This window comes from Mauremys reevesii, linkage group 4, assembly GCF_016161935.1.
Source record: "Mauremys reevesii isolate NIE-2019 linkage group 4, ASM1616193v1, whole genome shotgun sequence".
Classification (NCBI taxonomy): domain Eukaryota; kingdom Metazoa; phylum Chordata; order Testudines; family Geoemydidae; genus Mauremys; species Mauremys reevesii.
This window is the reverse complement of record NC_052626.1, coordinates 143,519,344-143,526,744: the sequence shown is the minus strand read 5'-3', so window position 1 is coordinate 143,526,744 and position 7,401 is coordinate 143,519,344. Positions and strand designations below refer to the sequence as shown.

The following is a 7,401-nucleotide window of genomic DNA, read 5'->3' as shown; positions in this document are numbered from 1 at the left end:
ATGACTGCTGTTCTGTGCCAGCTAGAGCGGCAGGGGACAAATAAGCAGGCTGGTAGCAGGGTCTGAGCGAGGGAAGAGATCAGCGTCTTAAGGGCCTACTCGGCTCCTACTACTTCAGTTGACTGCCTGTTCTCCTCAAGCGGGTTCAGGGAAGCAGCAGGAAATAGGAAGCTCCCTGAGAAGCTGGTGTTAATCAGTCCATGCTCCTGGGGGTGCTCGAGAGGTACATTAGAGGCTCCTCCTCCTCTCTCTCCCTGCAGCTCCTGTTGCTTTCTGTTATTCCCTCTCCCCGTTTCTCCTGCCTGCCTGTTATGTCTCTTGTGCCCCCTTCCTCCAGCACAGCACTCCACCAGCTCTGTGCATCTACAGCAGAGAGAAAACATATGCACCAGCACCAGACAATTTTCTATTCTCTGGGTCCTAGTGGTGCCCTGCCACAGTTTGGCACCTGTGGCAGCCGCCTCAGTTCGCCTCCTGGTAAGGCCAGCCCTGTCCTGTGGGCACGGAGAACCTAACTCCCATTGAGGTCAGCCAGGGAGGCTGGATGTGCACATTGCAGGAAATAGACGGTCAGGGCAGCATAATCCACTGAAAAAACCGTGACTTGCTAATTGCAACCCAGGCTCTCCCTGTGTGGCTCTTCGTCCTGCCTCTGTTGGCTGGAGCATGAGCAGAGCTTTTTGAGACAGCTGCTGCAGCTGTGGCCAGCCAGCGAAGCGCGTTTCCCATCGTCTCTCTTCTGGCTGTGGATGTTTGACTGCAGCAGCCCCGCAGAGGTCCCAGCCTCGCTCTCTAATGTCCATTCTCCTCTTGCTTTCATGGCGATTCTTGGACTATCGAGTAGCCTCAGGAAAACATCCCAGTTGTGGACACAGGCACCAGCACCGATTCCCCAAGCCAGAGTCCCCTTTGCAATCCAGGGAACCAGCCTGGGTTGTCTGGAGCGCAGGGTGTGGCCCACGGTGACTGCAGACCCTGCCCTTGCTGCACAGCGACTCCTGGGACCCCTCTAGCCCATCAGCACTCGGCTCTCCCGCGTTCTGCTGAGTGGCTGAGATCTGAGGGAACAGAAACCGTTTGTGAGAGATGGAAAATCTCCTCCCAGGAACACTCTGTCAATGGCTGCCAGAGGCCGTCCCTGTGAAACCCCAAATGTGCAGCCCCTTGGATTCCCACAGGGGAGATCTCAGCTCATTCACTTGTCACACATGGCTGCAGTCTCTGACAGGGGGAATGTAGAGGGGGATTTTGCCAATGGTCCCTTCTGCAGCGCCCATAACGGGAGGAGGTTTGGCCTTGTGATGTGAGGCCTGAGTCTGAGAATCAGGGCTCCTGGGTTCTGGGGCTCTGGAATGGGGTGTGGTCTAGTGGGTGGAGCTGGATTTGTTGACAGTGAGAGAGAGGGGCTTGTGCTGAAGGACCCTGGGTCAATTCCTGTGATGTCTACATGTGGCCACGATTTTACTTACCTCTCAAGGTAGGTTATTTAGCCCATTCCTGGACACGTGTGTTACATCTGCTGCTGGCCACCCCTGAGATGTAGGTCCTTCATCCACACAAGGACATGGCACATCAAGGTCAATCCAGCAGCTCCCATCTGGTCTTCACCTCCGCAATGGAGGGCGAGCTCTAACCTGACCAGAGAAAGACAGGGTGGTGTCCTTCAGGGGAATCTGCTGGAGCTCCTGCATCCCCTGCTCCACCTCACACCCCGACACGCTAAGGGTTTTCCAAAGATACCACTAATCTCGGATAAACAAAGCAGCTGAGAAGAGGTCAGTGTGGGTGGATTTACTGAGCAGACTGGTTCTAATGGAAGAACAGATTTCTCCCCTGCTCTAGGGAGATTCCCATAGGAAAAGTATCAGATGGTTGGGGTGGGGGCAATGCAAATCCTCAGCCCCTTGAATGGCAGGAAATCAGGACTCAGGGAGTTAAGGGGTGTCTCTGTCCTGCTGGAGGGAGCAGATCTGGAGAGCAGGAAGAGCACTAGTGGCATTGTAGGAAAGCCAGTGACTTCTACCTGTGAAGGTGGCTGAAGCTTCTGGCAGACACTAGAGTCCCGGATCCTTACACCTCCTTTGGGGATCCTTTCCCTAGGAATAAAATAAGGACACCACACAGAGAATGACATTTGAATCCCAGGTCTGGGATCCAGGGAAAAGGGATGATCTCAGCCAGGCTACGTACCAGGAACCTGATTTTGGTCCCAAGAGCCACAATTACCCAGAGGAGGTTTTCTTCCCCATTTGCTTTCAGGTTATTTATTCACAGTATTCATTTGTCTGCTTTGCTGGGTCTCCACTCTCTGCAGCTGTTCCTTGGTTTTAGTAACAGTCTTTCAGTTTTTGCTTCTTACAGGGTAGCATCTGCTTAGCACTTTTTAAAAAAAATAAAACAATTCAAAACAAAATCCTGATCCTACATGGAAGAGGAAGGTTCCTGAGAATTTGGCTGCAGAACTTTAGTGTCTGCATATTTCAGTCCCTATTATTTATTCAGGTGCAGGTCTGATGCCATCTGCACCCCGATGAATGCCCATATGATGCACGGGGGGCCCTTAGAATACCTGTTAAAAGAGAAGAAGAGAGTAGATTAAAAGGTGGGGAAATCAACCAATGCATCAGCCCTTCTCTGCATCACTGAAGCACCAGGTATGGGAGCGAAACAGGTTACAAATCCCCATGGTTCTTTCCCACTAGACAGACGTCCAGAAAGAAAAAGGCCTTCAGCCAATTATTTCCTTACACTCGGAAGGGGTGCAATTCAGCCCTGTGCAGACAGCCAGGGCAAGGTCTGTGCATCACAGCGGGATTAAGTGGCACTTCACTGCCCAGGTGCTCAGAGACTTCGGTGGCACAGGTGTCCTCCTGGATTGGAACAGCCAGCTGGAATCCTGTGAGGTACAGAGCAGAGAGAGGTTTGGGCCACAACGTTCACCTCAGAGGCTGAGCTTCTGCAGACTTTTGGGATGTTCCCATCTGAGGAGGAGGATTTTGGACAGCCCCAGCTCAGAGCTTTCAGTCACTTCAACCAGTGATTCTCTGGCACAGTTGATCTAAAGCAGCTGAACTTTTCAGGCCTTGCCTCCATCTCCGACCCCCCTCCCACCTCGCATTGCCCTCTAACAGCCCTCTCCCTTCTCTCGATCCCTGCCAAGCCCAAATACAGAGCCTAGCCCACGCTCCTCCTCTCAGACCCTCTCCTCACACGACCCTCCCCTACCTTTGAGAGGCTGATCCCGGTGCCCTTTACCGAGCTCCTGGAGAAATCATGGCTCCTCAGGACAACCTGGGAGTGGGTGGTTCCAACCTCTGTGTGGGGTGCGTGGTTTTCCATCTAAGCTTCACTGAGAGCCAGCATGTCTCGATTTCACAGGATGAGTGAAGTCTAGGAAGCGCTGCACTTCTTGAGGACTTCCAACTTCGCCCCATTTATCAATGGCTTCCACCTTATTTGGATCAATCATAACATCTTCTGGGGAGAGGATGTACCCCCAAAACTCTGTGGAGAGTTGGCTGGAGGTTCCGCTTTTCCAATTCTGCGTTGAAACCATGCAGCCGAAACCTCTCCAGGTTCAGATGTGCTGCGCGTGCTGCTCTGGGTTCTCCAGAAAGAGACGCATGTCACCCCATTAGATGACACTGTCCCCAAATACATCACTGATTAAGTGTTTCAAGGTCAGGGGACCGTTAGATAGCTCAAATAGCATATCAGACCGTTAAAATGTCCATCGTGTGTTTTGAAATCTGTCTTCCATTTGTCCCTTGCCCAAACGAGCCTTAGATTGGAAATTTGTCCCTTTACCCAGCTCCTGGAGAAATCATGGCTCCTCAGGACAACCTGGGAGTGGGTGGTTCCAACCTCTGTGTGGGGTGCGTGGTTTTCCATCTAAGCTTCACTGAGAGCCAGCATGTCTCGATTTCACAGGATGAGTGAAGTCTAGGAAGCGCTGCACTTCTTGAGGACTTCCAACTTCGCCCCATTTATCAATGGCTTCCACCTTATTTGGATCAATCGTAACATCTTCTGGGAGAGGATGTACCCCCAAAACTCTGTGGAGAGTTGGCTGGAGGTTCCGCTTTTCCAATTCTGCGTTGAAACCATGCAGCCGAAACCTCTCCAGGTTCGGATGTGCTGCGCGTGCTGCTCTGGGTTCTCCAAAAAGAGACGTATGTCACCCCAATAGATGACACTGTCCCCAAATACATCACTGATTAAGTGTTTCAAGGTCAGGGGACCGTTAGATAGCTCAAATAGCATATCAGACCGTTAAAATGTCCATCGTGTGTTTTGAAATCTGTCTTCCATTTGTCCCTTGCCCAAACGAGCCTTAGATTGGAAATTCGTCCCTTTACCCAGCTCCTGGAGAAATCATGGCTCCTCAGGACAACCTGGGAGTGGGTGGTTCCAACCTCTGTGTGGGGTGCGTGGTTTTCCATCTAAGCTTCACTGAGAGCCAGCATGTCTCGATTTCACAGGATGAGTGAAGTCTAGGAAGCGCTGCACTTCTTGAGGACTTCCAACTTTGCCCCATTTATCAATGGCTTCCACCTTATTTGGATCAATCATAACATCTTCTGGGGAGAGGATGTACCCCCAAAACTCTGTGGAGAGTTGGCTGGAGGTTCCGCTTTTCCAATTCTGCGTTGAAACCATGCAGCCGAAACCTCTCCAGGTTCGGATGTGCTGCGCGTGCTGCTCTGGGTTCTCCAGAAAGAGACGTATGTCACCCCAATAGATGACACTGTCCCCAAATACATCACTGATTAAGTGTTTCAAGGTCAGGGGACCGTTAGATAGCTCAAATAGCATATCAGACCGTTAAAATGTCCAATGTGTGTTTTGAAATCTGTCTTCCATTTGTCCCTTGCCCAAACGAGCCTTAGATTGGAAATTCGTCCCTTTACCCAGCTCCTGGAGAAAACATGGCTCCTCAGGACAACCTGGGAGTGGGTGGTTCCAACCTCTGTGTGGGGTGCGTGGTTTTCCATCTAAGCTTCACTGAGAGCCAGCATGTCTCGATTTCACAGGATGAGTGAAGTCTAGGAAGCGCTGCACTTCTTGAGGACTTCCATTTTCGCCCCATTTATCAATGGCTTCCACCTTATTTGGATCAATCATAACATCTTCTGGGGAGAGGATGTACCCCCAAAACTCTGTGGAGAGTTGGCTGGAGGTTCCGCTTTTCCAATTCTGCGTTGAAACCATGCAGCCGAAACCTCTCCAGGTTCAGATGTGCTGCGCGTGCTGCTCTGGGTCCTCCAGAAAGAGACGTATGTCACCCCATTAGATGACACTGTCCCCAAATACATCACTGATTAAGTGTTTCAAGGTCAGGGGACCGTTAGATAGCTCAAATAGCATATCAGACCGTTAAAATGTCCATCGTGTGTTTTGAAATCTGTCTTCCATTTGTCCCTTGCCCAAACGAGCCTTAGATTGGAAATTTGTCCCTTTACCCAGCTCCTGGAGAAATCATGGCTCCTCAGGACAACCTGGGAGTGGGTGGTTCCAACCTCTGTGTGGGGTGCGTGGTTTTCCATCTAAGCTTCACTGAGAGCCAGCATGTCTCGATTTCACAGGATGAGTGAAGTCTAGGAAGCGCTGCACTTCTTGAGGACTTCCAACTTTGCCCCATTTATCAATGGCTTCCACCTTATTTGGATCAATCATAACATCTTCTGGGGAGAGGATGTACCCCCAAAACTCTGTGGAGAGTTGGCTGGAGGTTCCGCTTTTCCAATTCTGCGTTGAAACCATGCAGCCGAAACCTCTCCAGGTTCGGATGTGCTGCGCGTGCTGCTCTGGGTTCTCCAAAAAGAGACGTATGTCACCCCAATAGATGACACTGTCCCCAAATACATCACTGATTAAGTGTTTCAAGGTCAGGGGACCGTTAGATAGCTCAAATAGCATATCAGACCGTTAAAATGTCCAATGTGTGTTTTGAAATCTGTCTTCCATTTGTCCCTTGCCCAAACGAGCCTTAGATTGGAAATTCGTCCCTTTACCCAGCTCCTGGAGAAAACATGGCTCCTCAGGACAACCAGGGAGTGGGTGGTTCCAACCTCTGTGTGGGGTGCGTGGTTTTCCATCTAAGCTTCACTGAGAGCCAGCATGTCTCGATTTCACAGGATGAGTGAAGTCTAGGAAGCGCTGCACTTCTTGAGGACTTCCAACTTCGCCCCATTTATCAATGGCTTCCACCTTATTTGGATCAATCATAACATCTTCTGGGAGAGGATGTACCCCAAAACTCTGTGGAGAGTTGGCTGGAGGTTCTGCTTTTCCAATTCTGCGTTGAAACCATGCAGCTGAAACCTCTCCAGGTTCAGATGTGCTGCGCGTGCTGCTCTGGGTTCTCCAGAAAGAGACGTATGTCACCCCATTAGATGACACTGTCCCCAAATACATCACTGATTAAGTGTTTCAAGGTCAGGGACCGTTAGATAGCTCAAATAGCATATCAGACCGTTAAAATGTCCATCGTGTGTTTTGAAATCTGTCTTCCATTTGTCCCTTGCCCAAACGAGCCTTAGATTGGAAATTTGTCCCTTTACCCAGCTCCTGGAGAAATCATGGCTCCTCAGGACAACCTGGGAGTGGGTGGTTCCAACCTCTGTGTGGGGTGCGTGGTTTTCCATCTAAGCTTCACTGAGAGCCAGCATGTCTCGATTTCACAGGATGAGTGAAGTCTAGGAAGCGCTGCACTTCTTGAGGACTTCCAACTTCGCCCCATTTATCAATGGCTTCCACCTTATTTGGATCAATCATAACATCTTCTGGGGAGAGGATGTACCCCCAAAACTCTGTGGAGAGTTGGCTGGAGGTTCCGCTTTTCCAATTCTGCGTTGAAACCATGCAGCCAAACCTCCAGGTTCGGATGTGCTGCGCGTGCTGCTCTGGGTTCTCCAGAAAGAGACGTATGTCACCCCAATAGATGACACTGTCCCCAAATACATCACTGATTAAGTGTTTCAAGGTCAGGGGACCGTTAGATAGCTCAAATAGCATATCAGACCGTTAAAATGTCCATCGTGTGTTTTGAAATCTGTCTTCCATTTGTCCCTTGCCCAAACGAGCCTTAGATTGGAAATTCGTCCCTTTACCCAGCTCCTGGAGAAATCATGGCTCCTCAGGACAACCTGGGAGTGGGTGGTTCCAACCTCTGTGTGGGGTGCGTGGTTTTCCATCTAAGCTTCACTGAGAGCCAGCATGTCTCGATTTAACAGGATGAGTGAAGTCTAGGAAGCGCTGCACTTCTTGAGGACTTCCAACTTTGCCCCATTTATCAATGGCTTCCACCTTATTTGGATCAATCATAACATCTTCTGGGGAGAGGATGTACCCCCAAAACTCTGTGGAGAGTTGGCTGGAGGTTCCGCTTTTCCAATTCTG

At 50.4% G+C, this 7,401-nt stretch overlaps 1 long non-coding RNA gene across 1 annotated transcript; it reads right to left on the bottom strand.

Moving 5' to 3' along the window:
* Nucleotides 1-1,583: 1,583 nt before the first annotated feature.
* On the bottom strand, nt 1,584-2,345 carry LOC120403230. The gene is made up of 3 exons (XR_005597487.1): nt 2,191-2,345; nt 2,024-2,096; nt 1,584-1,634 (listed from the first exon to the last, which is right to left on the bottom strand). It is a non-coding gene; the product is annotated as an uncharacterized LOC120403230 (long non-coding RNA).
* Nucleotides 2,346-7,401: the final 5,056 nt, after the last annotated feature.